The sequence below is a fragment of the Vulpes vulpes genome, chromosome 6 (genome assembly GCF_048418805.1).
Source record: "Vulpes vulpes isolate BD-2025 chromosome 6, VulVul3, whole genome shotgun sequence".
Taxonomy (NCBI): domain Eukaryota; kingdom Metazoa; phylum Chordata; class Mammalia; order Carnivora; family Canidae; genus Vulpes; species Vulpes vulpes.
This window is the reverse complement of record NC_132785.1, coordinates 75,141,604-75,158,990: the sequence shown is the minus strand read 5'-3', so window position 1 is coordinate 75,158,990 and position 17,387 is coordinate 75,141,604. Positions and strand designations below refer to the sequence as shown.

At 39.4% G+C, this 17,387-nt stretch overlaps 1 protein-coding gene across 3 annotated transcripts in view; it reads right to left on the bottom strand.

Annotated features, from left to right (window-relative positions):
* PRORP (protein only RNase P catalytic subunit) overlaps window positions 1-17,387 on the bottom strand; it is a 133,123-nt gene that overhangs the window by 19,953 nt on the left and 95,783 nt on the right. The gene's annotated exons all lie outside the window — the stretch shown is intronic.

The following is a 17,387-nucleotide window of genomic DNA, read 5'->3' as shown; positions in this document are numbered from 1 at the left end:
AGGCAGATATATAATATAGGCAGAGGGAGAAGCAGGCTCCATGCAGGGAGCCCGATGTGGGACTTGATCCCAGGTCTCCAGGATCACACCCTGGGCTGAGTGCTAAGCCACTGAGCCACCCGGGCTGCCCGACACACTTATTTTTGGCATAAAAATGCTGAAAGGTAGTTCCTGAGCTTAGGGTAAAAATACATTTGGCATGGTTACATGTGTTAGAAATAACTGCGTAGGGATACTCAGGCAGTAGAAAAGCTGCCCAGGAGGTGGTAGAGGCCAATGAGAGCAAGAGCTTTTCTGAGTAATCCTAAACAGCAAGTCTAACTTCCTTTCCCTATTCTTAACTTGTTACCCCACTGTCTGCAGTCTCTGGCACTTCCTGGGTTGTGTGGACTGTAGATCTTCAAAAGCCCTTAAGCCTTTGGGATCTGATGTCTATAGAAATTAGTTTCATGCCAGTTCTTCAGCAGGATACCTATAATTAGTATACCCTATATTAAAATACTCATTATCAGATACAGTCTGGAAAAAGTTTTGGAAGCAACCCAAATGTCTAACAACAGCTGGACAACAAAATGTGTAAAGGCATACAGCAGAATATTATTCAGAATATTATTCAGAATAATATTCCTATTAAAAAGGAATAACATTCTGATACATGCTACAACATGGATAAACCTAGAAGACATTTATGTTAACATTATGTTAAGGCATTAAACCAGACACAAAAGAACCAATATTGTATGATTCCACTTGAGTACCTAGAGTAGTCAAATTCATAGAGAAAGAAAATATAATAATTGCAAGGGGTAGGGGTGGGATGAATGAGGAGATATTATTTAATGGATACAGAATTTCAGTTTGGGAAGGTGAAAAGGTTCTAGAGATGAATGGTGATGACAGCTGTACAACAATGTGAAGTACTTAATGCCATTGAACTGTATACTTAAAAGCAGTTAAAACAGTGGGTTATAATGTAAGTGATGAATTATTAACTTCTACTCCTGAAACTAATATTATACTATTTGTTAACTGGAATTTAAATAAAAACTAGAAACTACAAAAAATGGTTAAAATAAATTTTACATTATGTATATTTCAATAAAACAAAGTTTTATTATTGAAATCTAAAAATATAAACAAAAGTAGGTAAAATAGCATAATGAACTGCTGTGTGCCTGTCATCAGCTTCAATAATTATCACCTGATGGCCAATCCAATTTCATCTATATCCCCACCCAGATTATTCTCCCTCTCAGATTATCTTGAAACAAATCCAACATCAGATCATTTCTTCTGTAAATATGTCAGTACGTACATCTAGACATAAGGAATCTTTAAAAAAAAAAGCACAACACTATTATCAGATCTAAAAATTTAACACTTCCTTAATATCAAATATATAGTGTTCCTTGAGTCATGTTTTTTTTTAAACAGTTTTCAAAAAAATCAGGATCTAAAAAAGCTTCATATATTGCAATTGCTTGATTGCAGTTAAAGAAACATAGCTGTTTGTCTTACAGAATTTCCCACACTTAGATTTTGCTGACTGCATCCCCATATAACATACTCTCCAGTTGTCTGTTTTTCCAAGGACAAGGAGTAGCATGTTGAAGGTGGAAGCTCTCTATTAAGTACGCTGAATTCGAGAAACTGCAAGCTGTCAAATGTGTTTCAAGCCAAAGTGTGGGATGACAGTGATGAATGCCAGAAATGAGGCTGGAAATGAATGTAGAGGTCAGATCACAAAGGTCCTTGTGTAAGCTGTGATATGGAATCTTTCCCCACCTCAAAGCAATGGGGGGAAAACAAAGGATTGAAAACAGGAGCATGACATGACTACCAATTTAGAGACCAAAATTGTAAACTGCAAGAAAGCTAGACAAGGAGATCAAGTAGGGGGCTTCTGTGGTAATCCAAGTAAGAGATGAGACCTGGTAGTAAAGATGGAGAGAAGAGAGCCCTCTGAGAGTCAGGAGAAAAGCAGAACTGATCGGGCTTAATCATTGATCACATGTGGGATATGAAGAGAGGGAAAATCCAAGGAAGACTGGGACAACTGGACAAATGATGCTACCAAGACAAGATCTATGAGAAGAAAAGCTCATGATATCCCCAGGTGGGAGATTTCCAATGGGCAGCCAGTTTTGTGACTCCACTATTTAGCAGAGGAGTCTGGGCCAGAGATAAAGATTTGGAGCCATCAGGGAGTAGATGAGGTATCACAGGAAGGATACAGACTTAGAAAGGAATAAAGCTGAGGATGAAACACGAGGAATACTACTTTTTGAAGACAAGAATAAGAAAAGAATTTAATATAAACTTGGGGAATGGCCAGAGATGAAAGCAAAACCAAGAGACAGAAGTCTCTCAGAAAGACTATAAAAGCATTTCTAGAAGAAAGGAGAGGTTAAGTATCAGTGCTTAGAGACACCAAAGTGCGGCCTGCAACTTGAAGGAGTCACTTTGACAACACCATGGTGACAAGAGTGAGATTTCAGTCAGTTTCCTAAACTACATATGGTTACAGTTTGCTTTATCTAGAGAGACTGTGTCTTACGAGCATAGCTCTATTTTGCTCACCAAAGATATCAATCAATTCCGCTTTTTCGTTTCAGAAACTGTGTCGTACGTCCTCTTCAAAACTTCCAACCTCCAGAAGCTTCGTTATGAAGGGAGTAGGTGGTTGATTTTTTTTTTTTTAAAGATGGAAGAAACCTGACAGTATTCATATTCTGATCAGATAAAGTGCACAGTAGAGGCTGAAGGTACAGGCATAGAGGGGATGATTGCTGGAACTGGTTTTGGGAGAAAGCAGCAAGAGACTCTAGAAAAGCGGTAGGAGAGAGAACTCTAGCACAGAGGCGGATTTGAGCAGAGATAAACTGGTTTGACTGTGGTGTGTGTGTGTGGTGTTATGTCGAAACAAGAGGTGGCTCCTCCTAACAGCTTCTATATTCTGTGTGAGTCATTGGCAAAGGGGTGGTGGTGGCGAGAAGCTGGAGGCTCAAGGGCAGAGGCAGGGAGGAGATGCAGCTGGTGTACGGCTGGAAGTGGGAGCCGGTTGTAGACTCACAGAGCAAGCCAATCAGTGTAAAAACCCAGAAGACGGTAGAAGCCAGGAGTGCCTAGAGGCAGCAGCGGTCTGCACAGTAGGGAGATTTTCAGCACTCAGCGTCCTGGCTGAGTAAGAAGGCCAGTGTGAGTAATGATCATTCCTTGTTCCACACTAACATTTGGTCAAAAGGCACTTTCAGGTGGAACCATAATCAAAACATCACTCATCTAATATCGCTCTCCCTATTTCCTACTGAAGATACCATTCCAAATTTAGATCAATATAGGATCTGTGGTTTGGATCTAAGTCAGGATCCAGGTCTTTGTCAGGAATTCCAAATTCCTATTTTATTTATTTGCTCAGATTGCTTTACGTTTTAAATGTGAAATAAGGTACCCTCCCCCTCTTCTCTTTCCTCTCCCTGACTATCCTTAACAGTATTATGAACATTTTTATCTGTCAAGTCATCAACAAAAATGTAAAATGACATCACAGCCACATACAATTCCTATATGAAAAGCTCATTGGAGAAAGTATCTCAAAACCATGTGGCTTTCAGGGCATGCTCTCTCTGGCAATGTCTCCCCTTTCTAATGACTTCTGGAACCAACCAATTGGTAAGGTGGCCCTGGGAGGCTGCAGGTTAGTGTTGAAGTATGTTCTCTTCCTCAACCTACCTCTCTACCTTCTTCGGTCCAATCTCTCTCCTTTTAATGCATCAGTCGGGTAACAGTGAGGAGAAGCTGTATTTACTTATCTTAGCCTTATCTCTGGGCAGTTCCTTCCCCAATTCTATCCAGCTAGTCAGAGCCCACAGTACCCAGTGAATAAGGCATCCTGTGTCATTCTCTGGCAGCTTCTGATGCTGGTATTCGAGGTGTGAAATGGGAAGGCCAAAGATTCCTACATTTAGCTGTGGACAATTTTCTTTAAAGGACCTGATGCAGAAGAGGAGCTTGATTAAAGTAGAAATTGTTCTCTCTGAAAACGGTCAGTAGCTGTTATAGGTGCAAACAGTGATCAGATGGGGTGTTTGAGGAACAAGGCATTGTGTACTTGAATGGTCTAAGTTTTTGGAGGCCTCATTTTTCTCAGATGAAACCATGTAAATAGTGCTCACACTGAGGAAGATGTGAAGTGATTTTGTCCTTGACCTGTCTCCTCTTTATACATATACACAGCTATTAAGTTCAGCACCTGAGCTGCAAAAGGAAAGCAGATTAATTTTAAATAGAATGTTGAGGAGTGCCTGTGTGGCTCAATATCTTAAGGCTCAAGTCATGATCTTAGGGTCCTGGGATTGAACCCTGCGTTGGGCTCCCTGTTCAGTGGGTAGTCTTCTTCTCCCTCTCTCTCTACCCCTCCTCCCAACTTATGCCCGCTCTCTCCCTCTCTCTCAAATAAACAAATAAAATCTTTTAAAAAATAGAATGTTGATGTTAAAGAGATTATTTTCCATTATTTCTAAGTGGAGAGACTTAAAATTCCATAAGAAACAGAAATTCTTAAAATAATCACAAACTGCCTACATCTGGCTTCAACATAAAAGAATACCAATTTCTAAGATCAGTTACATAGTTTTTTTTTTTTTTTGGACACTAAAGCCAGGAAATACACATCTACTTTTTATGCTATTGCTTCACTCAAGACAACCTCATGGTAACTCCAGGCTTGAACTAGGATGGATGGGAGGTGGAGGGTTCCTATTTGAATTTGGCTGGGTTTTAGGATACAATGGGTTTATGTTAAAGGCAAACAAGAGAAAGCAAGAAAAGTGAATAAAGATTCTTTGGATCCTTTTCTTTCATGTGCATTAATTAATTTTGACAATTATTTCCCATGTTCCCAAGAGAACATGAAGTAACTTTAGAGATATAATGATTGATGAACTCTATAGAGACAATGTTCTCAGACTCAGAAGACTACACAGTGTTATAAATTGACACACTGTGCTCTCCACAAAGTTTGCAGCAGAAAAAAACAAGGCAAGTCATAACTTACACTAGAGCAATGGAGTTTTCTACTTGTTTCTGTGTTCCTACTGGTTGTGGGTAAGCTCATACCCAGTTTCATTCTCTTCTTTGTCTTTGTAACTCTCATTATTCTCTCAAGCTAAGTATGGGGGAGAGAATTCCTGCCCTAGAGACAGTCCTCAGGTGACTGCTAGATTCAGTATTTTTCTGTGCTCCTCTGAAAATGCCACCAAGGAAGGAGTGCAGGAAACCCATCAAAGTTGTGGCTCAAGGCTTCTCCTCACGTTTTCATTTGCCAACTACTTACTGGTGTGGTCTTAGCCTTAGTTCTACCTAGAAGAGCTGTTGCTGCTTACACAGAATGAGAGAGAGAGAGAGAGAGAGAGAGAGAGAGATCATTCTTTACTTAAAGAAGATTAATGACATTTTATTGCTAGAACTGTTCAGGAACCAAATACCACATATGACACAGATTAACATTTGATGAAAATGAATTGGAAGAAGATGAAAAAAGGAAATGTTTTAGAGAAGCAGCAGAAGCTGGGGTGAGGAGGGGGAGGGAAACTTCACTGGGTGGTACTCAAGAAGTGGAAGCTTCAAAAGCCTGGTAGTGGAGTTTCAGGGAGGAGACGCTGAGACTGAAGCAGAGTCCTGCTCCTATCCTTGGGAACCATGTACTCTGAACACCGAAGATTTAAAAATCTGATGACTGACTGACTCTATAAAGCTCTTTAAGTCTCTTGGAAGAAAGCAGATGCATAAAATACTATCAACTTTATTATGATGTCGTAAATGATCCCACTGGTTTACATTAGACTCACCATGTCCTATATCCTGCTTTCGTCAGTCTTTGGTATTTTGGGGAGATTTCAATGATCTCATGTTGTCTTTAGTCAATGAAACAGTCTACGGAGGAAGAGAAATGCCCTTCCTGACTTGGGAACATCCTGTCAAGTGTGGGATGTTTTTCCTGCGTACCATGTCTCTCCAATGCCATTAGCACCCACACAGTTGTCCAGCCTTTTAGAGAATGATTAAAATTGGCCAAGATGGATTTCCCCAGCTAGCTGACAATCAGCACTGTCTAGAAGACAGAAGATTGGCTCCTGACTCATAGTATGACTTTTCTCCAAACATTTACATGCATTCTTTGGTCTTTTTAATTTCTCTACATTTGTGTTTACTTTATCACTGTGAGGTAAAAAAGGACAGTATTTTGAAGATTGAAAACTAATTTCAGGAAGATTAAATTAACTTACTCTGATGCATTTTAATTTCCATTTTCAAAAATTTATTAAAAATTTCCACCAGGGTTCCAGTTCATGTACAGGGAGTAATCTGCTCACACTGGGAAAGTATGTAAATACTTTCAGGATCATAGACACTCTTTAATGACTAGAAGAGAAAGAATAAGATGAGGGGGCTGTGGAGGCTTGAAAATTTGTGTAGCCTTTCCATGGCCGCACTGATTCATATAGCTTCTGTTTTAGTACGAGCCACATACAACTGTACACTTTGGCTATTAATTTTGTTTTCTGGAGTAATCCTGTCAATTCAAAATATACAAAAGACCTAAGAATATAAAAAGACCCCTTGTATAGATGCTTCATGTCAGTTATACACTTCTGCAGTAAGAGAGGCTTATATAGTAAATGAAACTGAACATAAAAGAAACTAAACATAAAAGGCATAAAAGAGACTTTTCCAATTTATACCTAGTATTTGATAGTATAGTAATTAAAGCAACAAGCTTTGATGTCAGGCTACCTGGATTCAAATTCTGGTTCCACTATGTCAGAACTGTGTGACTTTGGAAGTTTACATTTCCTCTTTGGGCCTCTGTTTCATCATTGGTAGAATGGAGATACAAACTGGATTATTATGAGGATTAACGTAGCTACAAAGTATATGGAAAAGAACTGAATAATACTAGATATTATTAGACAGTACAGGCTGGATTAGTACATTTAGACCTCCCAAACCTCACTGTATCCATCCACCACCACCCCATCTCCCCGAAAAAAACTAAAAAGGAAAGAGAATCAAAACTGAAAAAAAAAATGGGGCAGCCCGGGTGGCTCAGTGGTTTAGCGCTGCCTTCAGTCCAGGGTGTGATCCTGGAGACCCAGGATCGAGTCCCACGTCAGGCTCTCTGCATGGAGCCTGCTTCTCCCTCTGCCTATGTCTCTGCCTCTCTCTCTCTCTGTGTCTCTCATGAATAAATAAATAAAATCTTAAAAAAAAAAAAGAGATTCTTTTGGTATTATCACAGACCTGGGTGATTTTTATGTTAATCTCTCTGTCAGCACTTGTTAAGAGCAGAACATAAGCTTTCAGGTTAAGAAGACAAAAGGAACACATGCATCTGATATTAAGCCCACTTGAAATCCCAGTAAAACTGTAATATACAACCTTCTAAAATGACAAACCCACAAGAACTTGGAGAACAAGAGAGGAGATAACAGCAATAAAATTTGGAAGGTGGAAAGAGATGGACAGGTGGCAACTAACTTTGCAGATCCAACAAAGTCAAACTTAAAGAGGGATAAGCTAAGAACCAACCTAATTTCTCCAGAACTAAAAGCAAAGGTGGCAGGCTAAATGGAAGTATATGTTCTAACTCAGGAGAACTGGTAAAAGCTGTTAAAGCAGCATCAGATTCTTAAATTTTCCCTCTCGCCCCACATCCATATTGCTTCTGCTGAGGTGGGGATAGGACGTCTGAAGGTTCATTACATGGATGTGGTAAATCAAAGGATCTCTAGACTGGTGTAACAAGCACATTTGACAGCGTGCGTACCATACTGAAAATAAGGATTATGTGAATATATGCATATTGAAATTAGAATCTAGAGAAACTCAGACCTGTTTCCTTACTTGCTCTCAGAAACTGCAGTAGTAAGGCCTTTACCCTGCAGTTAAGAGACTGGAAACTCTCCTTTGGGGATCTGACCAGGGCAAAGGAAAAAAAACCCCTAGAGATACTGATTGGGAATTCCCCAACAAATGGCTGACCCAGATCACCCTACCGTGAAGTCAACAGTCAATAACCCCACCTACACACTTAGAGCTTGTAATCATCGTTAGATTATGTTTAATCATAAGCAGATAGCAAAGAATTATCACAGGGTGGAGAGCCTGTGAAATGAAAGAGTCTAAAACAAATAAGGAAAACCAACAAACAAAAAAGACTATAAAGGGAGAAGGCAAACCCCTACAAAAACCTATCATTAGGGACACCTGGGTGGCTCAGTGGTTGAGCGTCTGCCTTTGGCTCGGGGCATGATCCTGGGGTCCTCGGATCAAGTCCCACATCAGGCTCCCTGCAAGGAGCCTGCTTCTCTCTCTGCCTGTGTCTCTGCCTCTCTCTCTGTGTGTCTCTCATGAATAAATTAACAAAATGTTAAAAAAAAAAAAAAAAAAACCCCATCATTATAATCCTATGAGATAATGGGGCACTTGGGTGGTTCAGTTGGTTGAACCTTTGACTCTAATCTCAGGGTCATGAGATCAGGCCCCTGTGGGGCTCCCTTTAAGCAGGGAGTCTGCTTGAGATGCTTTCTCTCTGCCTCTCTCCCTGCACATGTATGTGCACACTCTGTCTCTCTCAAAATAAATCTTAAAAAAAAAATTCCATGAGACAATATATTCACTATGCTTTTTTTTCTAAAGGAAGATAATAAAGAAGGGCTCTTAGGAATTAAAACATGGCTGCTACCATGAATTTAAAAAAAATATATATATATATATATCAACAGAGGGTAGAACACTGAGAAGACTTCCTAAAAAAGGAGAAAAGAGGTAAAAAGTAAGAAATTTGGAGGACCAGCCTGGGAGAGCTAACATCTGGATAAGAGAGAGAGGGGGAGGGGGGGAAGCTGGGGAGAGAGAGAGAGAGAGAGAAAGAGGAAGAGAGAGAGAGGAGAAGGGAGAGAGGAAGGTAGGAGGGAACAAACAGGGAAAACAGAGAGAAGGAGTCACCAGAAAATAAAAGAACATTTCCCAAAACAGAAAGATAGTGAGTTTTTAGAATGAAATAGTCCATTGTATACCCAACTCAATGGATGGCAAAACAGACCATATCAAGTCATACTACTATAAAAGCTTAGAATACTAGAGATAAAAAAGATAATTCTAAAAGCTTCCAGAAAGAAAAAACAGATCATACAGAAAAGATCAGGCATCAGAATGTCTTCAGATGTCTACTCTTCCCATAAGCAGCCTGAGATGATCTCTGAAAATGGTTTGCTACTTACATGACTCAGAAAAACCTACAAAATCATGCAAATCAAGAGGTTCAATCTTCATGTTTCCTTTAAGAACACATGTGAAATTGCCCAGGCCATCAAGAGGATGCGTATCTGAAAAGCCACCAAGTATCTGAAGAATGTCACTTTGCAAAAGCAATGTGTACCATTCTGTCGCTACAATGGTGGAGTTGGTAGGTGTGTCTAGGCCAAACAGTGGAGCTGGATATAGATAGGGTCGGTGGCCCAAAAAGAGTGCTGAATTTCTGCTGCACATTCTTAAAAATGCAGAGGGTAATGCTGAACTTAAGGGTCTAGATGTAGGTTCTCTGTCTCTGTGTCATTGAGCACATCCAGGTGAACAAAACCCCCAACATGCGGGGTAGAATTTACAGGGTTCACGGGCAGATTCACCCATATGTGAGCTCTCCCTGCCATACTGAGATCATCCTTACTGAAAAAGAGCAGACTGTCCCTAAGCCAGAAGAGGATGTTACACAGAAGAAAAAGATATCCCAGAGGAAACAAAAACTTATGGCCCAGGAGTAAATTCTGCATAAAATAAATGCAAAAAAAGTTTAAAAAGAAGTTTTCAGATTTCCAACACTGGAAACAAAGCAATGTTATTTCTAACCTAGAGATCTATTTTCAGCCACTCTTCATATATAAGAATAATATAAAGACATTTTTAGACATGAAAGCGCTCCAAAATTTTACCTCCCAGGCATCCTTCCTTAAGAAGCTCCTGGAGAATGTTTTCCACTAAAGACACTAGCCCAAGAAAGAGGAAGACAGGAAACAGATCTAATATAGGAGAGAGGCAGTGGGAAGTGGAGGAGGATGATGAAGAAAGATTCCAGGATAATGGCTGTGTATCAGATTTGGAGGGCAAACAATCCAGATTGGAAAGTGACTCAAGCGAGAGCCACACTGGGACAGTCATCACCACGATCCCCACTGCCATCACATCATCATTTTTATTTAAGCATAGAATGCCTGCATGAGCTTATACTGTCTTAACCATAGTCTGGAGTTACTATACTCCCACTCCATGCCCTGCTGCAGTGAAGACTTGCATTTTACTGAAAATGCAAGAAGCTTTTGCTTTGATCTACTCCTAAAATCTGGAGGAAAGCCATGCGAGTTTAGAGGTAGTAAACAGCAGCCTGTTGTGTTTGACCATATTTCTGTCAAATGCTGTGTAACTGATCCAAACTACAACTCTGCCAGATGCCCTCACTGAGGTAAAACCTCTGTTTCCTAATGCTTGTGCATAACCTTGAGCCTTTACTTCCCCAGAAAGGGCTCTTACAAGCTCAGAGAAGCCATGAACCAAAGATTCTGTTCACCTTCTCTGGGGACTTGTCATCTAATAGTGGCAATACTGCTCTTTCCTTACACAGCTAGGGTTGAACTTGCTATTCAGTTTTTCAAACCTAAATAGAGAAAAGCAAGGAAATTATTTACACCATACTCAGGCTGTGGGAATGGGGGGAAGAAGAGGTTAGTAGGAGGAAGAAAAATAAGTTAGGGCACACAGACAGCGGCTTAATTTGACTGGTAGGCACAGGAGAGTTAGTTTTATCATTATTGTGTACACTATATATCTACGCTTAAAGTGTTCTTTATGATATGTTACACACACATGCACACAAAAGCTTTGTAATATGAATCATATGAAGGTCTTCATATTCTATCATTTTTGAGGTACAAAAGAGCAACCTCAAATGTTTAAACCTAACAGTTCAGGGGGCGCCCAGATGGCTCAGTTGGGTGAGTGTCTGACTCTTGGTTTTGGCTCCGGTCATGATCTTGTGGTCCTGGGATCAAGCTCTGAGTGGGGCTCCGGCTTAGTATGGAGTCTGCTTGAGATTCTTAATCCCTCCCCTCTGCCCCTCCCTGCTCACGTACAATCTCTTTTTTTCTCAAATATATACATACAATCTTAAACAACAACAACAACCAGCAGTTCAGGGTCAGCAATGTACCTGCACCCTTGAGGCAAGTCAACAGCCTGAGTCTCCCCATTTGCAAAATGCAGAGTGAAAAATAAAACAACAGAGAATTTCTTTGATGTAATGAACTCTTGCATCTGCATAACTCTCATACTGTATGTGCCTAATACAATAATTCTCATCCTCTAAAAAGTTAAAATGCAAAGCTAATGGGGAAATTCCTTTGTTTCCCAGAGAAAAGATCCAGCAAATGTTATATTCACAGAGCTACAGTTCAATATAAGGTAACAACGAGAACTTAGGAACAGTTTTTAGAAATCCCCAAACCCTCATATTTCCCTCACTTCTGCTTTTCTTAGCAGAAATGGGGGCACAGAAACTGGAAATGACAGGAAGTAATAATGGGGATGTGATTTGAGGGAGAGGTGTGAGAGGAGGAATTAGATATTAAATGAGACAAGTGTGCTCATTAGTCTCTCTTCAAGGCAGAGATATGGGTGGACTGAGTTGGTTCTTGATAGAAGACCTATCTGAGACTCTTTTTCCAAGATATAGGTTAAAAATTCATGTAAACTAAAAAGAAGAATCTTCTACTTTCCTCCCTTTAGCTATAATTTATTGAGCAATTCTGACAGGTCAGAAGCACTTTAAATGTCTTTATATACATCATCATTTCATCCTCATAGATGTCCTATGATTTTGGCACCATTATTACTATCCTATTCCTAATGCCCTTTTACAAATGAGGTAACTGATGCTCAGTAAGGTTAAAGAAATAGTTCAAGGTCACAGGCCAGTAAACAGCAAAGCCAGGTTTCAAACCTATGTTAATTCTAACCTTAAATCCATTCTCTTAATCAGTAACCCTCTTATAATAATACCTCTCTATTCTAACTCCTTTCTTTTCAAAATGTTCCTTTCCTAATCCTGTCCCTTATTCTGTAGCTAACTGTGAAAATGATTTTTCCAGTACCATCTATTGCTCCCTCCTTCCTAAGTTGTGGGAAATCCCTAGCTACTTTTGTTTGAAAGCCTAACACTGTATTTCTTACACTGGAGTATACACAAACAGTACTTGGCAATATATTGGGGCTACCCTGAAGCCCAGAGGACAAATAGGCATATCCTCCTGGACTGACAATTTTACTTTAGGTTTGTTTGTTTGTTTAGGATTTCCTTGTTTTTTATGAAAACAGAGATGTATCTTCAAAAGCAAGATCTATACTAACTTTTTCTTTAAGGATTTTTAAATTGATTTATTTGAGAGAGAGAGCGAGAGCAAGAGAGAGCACACATGAGGTGGGGAAAGGGCAGATGGGGAGAGGGAGAAGCAGACTCCCCGCTGAGCAGGGACCCTGACACAGGGCTCCATCCCAGGACCCCGGGATCATGACCTGAGCCAAAGGCAGACACTTAATTGACAGAGTCACCCAGGGGCCCCTACACCATCTTTTAAGACAAAACAAATAAGACTCCAAAGATATTTTCTACTTGCAGCAGGGTCATATATTCCAACCCCTGTGGGTATAGGAGCTCTTTCTTCTTTGCAAGCAGTGTGAGGACTGAGCACTGGATTGTAAAATAAGTCAGCTAAGAATAGCACTTTGCCCAGCCCAGGAACAAAGTTATAACATGGAACATGACCCTAATCTGACTGTTGAAATACACTTACAAAACTTTGTACTCAGTGACATTATTTTTGTAAAAAATAATTATGTGTGTATGTGTAAAAACAGTCTTGAAAGACACACACTTAACTCTTATCAGTGGTTTCCTCTGGGAAGCAGGACTGAGAGAATATTCAAGTTCCATCATTTGATATTATTTGACTTTTTTTTCCCCCAGTCAACATGTATTCTACCTTTATAAAATAGGATGAAAAACATCTAAAGGTTAAAAAAAACAGCAACAAGAAGGTGGGGGAAATGGATGAAGGTTGTCAAAAGGTATAAACTTGCAGTTTATAAGGTAAATAAGTTCTGGGGATGTAATGTACAGCATGGTGACCACAGTTAACAATACTGTATTATATATCTGAAAGTTGCTAGAAGAGTAGATCTTAAAAGTTCTCATCACAAGAAAAAAATTATATCTATGTGAGGTGATAGAAATGTTCACTAAACTTAGTGTGGTAAGCATTTCCCTATGTACATATCAAATATAGGGATCCCTGGGTGGTGCAGCGGTTTGGCGCCTGCCTTTGGCCCAGGGCACGATCCTGGAGACCCGGGATCGAATCCCACATCGGGCTCCCAGTGCATGGAGCCTGCTTCTCCTTCTGTCTATGTCTCTGCCTCTCTCTCTCTCTCTCTCTCTCACAAATAAATAAATTAATTAATTAAAAAAAACAAATATATACATAAACATATGAACATGTATATATATAAAATCATTATGCTGTACACCTCAAACTTACACAATGTTCTATGTTAATTATATCTCAATAAACCTGAAGGGAAAAACAGTAATAATAGCACACAAGGTAATCCCAAAAACTAAAGATAAAAAAGGATTCCTAGGGATCTTCCAAGTCAATAGCCCTCTGAATGATTGAGCCTGAAAGTCAGCAGATTTCAGAGTAGGTCCTACCTGAATTTATTTAATTCAATTGAACAAATATGGCGTCCACTCTCACAGGCACTACTTGAGGTGCTGGGATATTTGGATTTTTATGTATCAATAAAATTCACTTCTTTTCTTCCAAGAGTTCTCCATAGCAGGGAGACAGACATGTAAACAAATCACTGTAATATATATGATTTTAATGAAACATAACTAATACAAAAGCTTACCAAATGAATGTAATTTGTGCTCCAGGTACTGTCCTAAGCACAGATGGACATAAGGATGAATAAGACATGGCCCCGACCCTCAAGGAGCTCAGAGCTCAGTGGGAGTAAATAAAGGTTTGGTAGAATCTCTACAAGGGAGGGAGAAAAGAGGGACCTCTGGAAAGTTGTTAAAGGTTAAAATGCAACTCCCCAGTAAGATGGGGGAGATATGGGGTGAGCATTCTACATTAAAGAATTGGAAATGTAAAGGCACAGATGAATGAAACAGCATGATGTGTTTAGGGCAAGACAGAAATTTGAGGACTGCTGGAGCGTATAGTGCAGGGTTGGGGGAAGGAGGTGCTGAGAAGGTGAGAGGCTGAAAGGGACACAGAAGTCAAACAATCAAGACTGTGCACTGCCCAGTATGTGATGACAAGCCTCTGAAGAGCTATAGTAGCAGTGCAGTGACACTTTCAGATGTTCATTTCAGAAAGAGCATTCTCACTGAGCTTCAGAATGTAGGGAGGTCCGTTACTAGACTTTGACAGCAGTGAGAGATGAAGAGTCTAACTAACATAGGACAAAGTAAACAAGAGAAGTACTGGCCTTGTGAAATAGAACATAAGCCACAAATAAAAGTTTGGTAGCAACATGAAAAAACAAAAATAAACACATGAAATAAATATTAGTAATATATTTTACTTAACCCACTATACCAAAAATATTATTTCAATATGAAATTAATGTAAAAATCACTATAGTGTCTATCCCTTTTTCATACTAAATCTTAAAAATCTGGTGTGTATTTCACACTTATAGCAATTCTCAATATGGTCAGCCACATTGCAAGTGGTCAACAGCCCCACTGGCTCATGGCTACCATATTAGTGCAGGACTGGAAGGGTTAATTTAGGAGGCGATATTGGCAGGATTTGTTAACTTAGTGGACAATAAAAAGGTAGAAAAACCTGGAATTGCTGGCTTAGGTAACTGAATGGAGAGTGGTACTGCAAACCAAATAGAGGATACAGAAAGAAGACTAGGTCTGAGAGGGGAAGGGACAGAAAGTTTGGTTTTAGAGTGTTAACTAAGCAATGAAGTTATTTATTTGCCCAAGATGACATCACTAGCACATGATAGCACAGAATTCTGATCTGGATCTCTCTGATGCACCCAGTCTTTTCTAAAGATTCCTCTGAGGGAGGATTTGACAAAAAAGAAGGATATGGCATGGGAGGTCAAAGTCTTCCTGTATTTTCATTCAATATGAAATACCTTCACACTGCCATGTGTCTAAAAACAAACCAAAAAACTAAAACTAAAAAACCCCAAGTATGTGAGGCAGTACATTCGATTTCCAAATTAATAATTTCTTGCATTAATAGTACAGCCATAATTGTCAATATTTTTGAAGATAGTAAGAGATTTTTTTAAATGTTCATAATTTTAAAAATCTAACGTAAAAAAATATACTTTGTAAGGTATTTTACCCTACTTTGTAAATATATACACCTAGCCTAGAAGTGGGACTTTAAGATTTCATCAAAATTATATTCATACTATAGGTGAAGATATTAATTTTTACGAATAACCTAATAGAAAATTACTAAGACCTTCTGATATGCTACAGAGTCAAAAAGTGAGGGGATCCAGGCTGATTCTACATGCTAATTCAAAGGTGTTTACTTGAACTAAATTTTGTTTTTTCCTAATACCTGCATATATCTAGGAATATAGCATTAGAAAAACGATACTTCTTAAGGTAGGTGGCATCACAGCTGTCCTTGAGATTATTTGCTGTCTCAAAACACAATTGGTTGCCTTAGAAATGACTATGATCTCTTTCTTTCTCTCTCTCTCTCTCTCTCCCTCTCTCTCTCTCTCTCACACACACACACACACACACCCCAAAGATACCTATGAATGGGAATAAACAAACAAAATAATCTGCTTTCAAAGGCATGATGTTCCAAAACAGAAACTGGTAAACCGAGAAGATTTACCTGGGTAAGTTTTAAAACAAAGAAAAGAATGGTTTACAAGTTGATGACTATCCAGGAAGTAGTAGCCACAGTATTTTTAAAGCATGATAAAATTAGAACGTATGTGTACAGAATGCTAGGAAATAGTCTGAGTTGAGTGGTAACACTGGTGATAGTGAAATGATTTATAAACCACCAACTCTATGACCACTATGTACAACATTCCTATCAAGCATTCTGTTTCAAAAACTTTTCTAATTTTTTTTTAAAGATTTTATTTATTTATTCATAGAGACACACACAGAGAGAGGCAGAGACACAGGCAGAAGGAGAAGCAGGCTCCAGGCAGGGAGCCCGACGTGGGACTCGATCCTGGGTCTCCAGGATCACACCCCGGGCTGCAGGTGGCACTAAACCACTGTGCCACCGGGGCTGCCCCCTTTTTTTTAAAAAAAAGATTTTATAACTTTTCTAATTTTTTAAATAGAGAACAGAGCAGAAGGCCCTTGATTTTCCATAGGTAGACAAGGCAGGATAATTCATGTGAATGAGAAACTTGTTTGAATGTGACATGCCATATGAATGTGAGTTGACATAGCAACAGTATGGCTTCATTTACTGGAAATGTATGAAATGCAGAATAAAAAACGTGCCTAGTATCTGCCACCTGTCAAAGGGAACAAGAATCCTGCTTGTAAGATGTAGACCAGGCAAGTATCTAATTCTACAAAATACTGCAGTTGGGAGTCATCAGAAGAAAATAATTTTATGAACTATCCTAATCCGCTTCGGTTGCCATAACAAAAGATCATAGACTGGGTGGCTTAAACAACAGAAATGTATTTCTCACAGTTCTGGAGGCTGGGAAGTTTGAGATCAGGGTGCCAGTGTGGTCAGGTTCTGGTAATGGGTTTCTTCCTGGCTTGCTGCTTTTTCACTGTGTCCTTGGCATGGCAGAGAGAGAGAACTCTGTCTCTTCCTCTTCTCATAAGCACACTAATCTCCCCATGAGGACCCCTCCACCATGACCTCATCTAAACCTAAACATTGGTGGTTCAGGCTTCAACACGTGAATTTGGCAGGGGTATACAATTCAGCCCATGGCATGAATCAGATCATCCGTTTCTGTTCTTCATCTACTCAATGCCTGATCTAACCAACTCATAATATGCTGCTAAGCTGGTATTTAGACGCTGAGAATGTGATCATTTGATTTGAAAAAAATATTGTTTGTTTTCAGGGAAACAGAACATCTCTGAAAAAAAAAAAAAAAAACCACAGAATGTGGATTCAGTGTAGTACTAGAGAGCTGTTAACCCCTGGGCAAGTCACTTAGCTTCTGAGCCGGTTTCCTCATATGTAACATGACAAAAATACAACTACTTACGCCAAAGAAACATG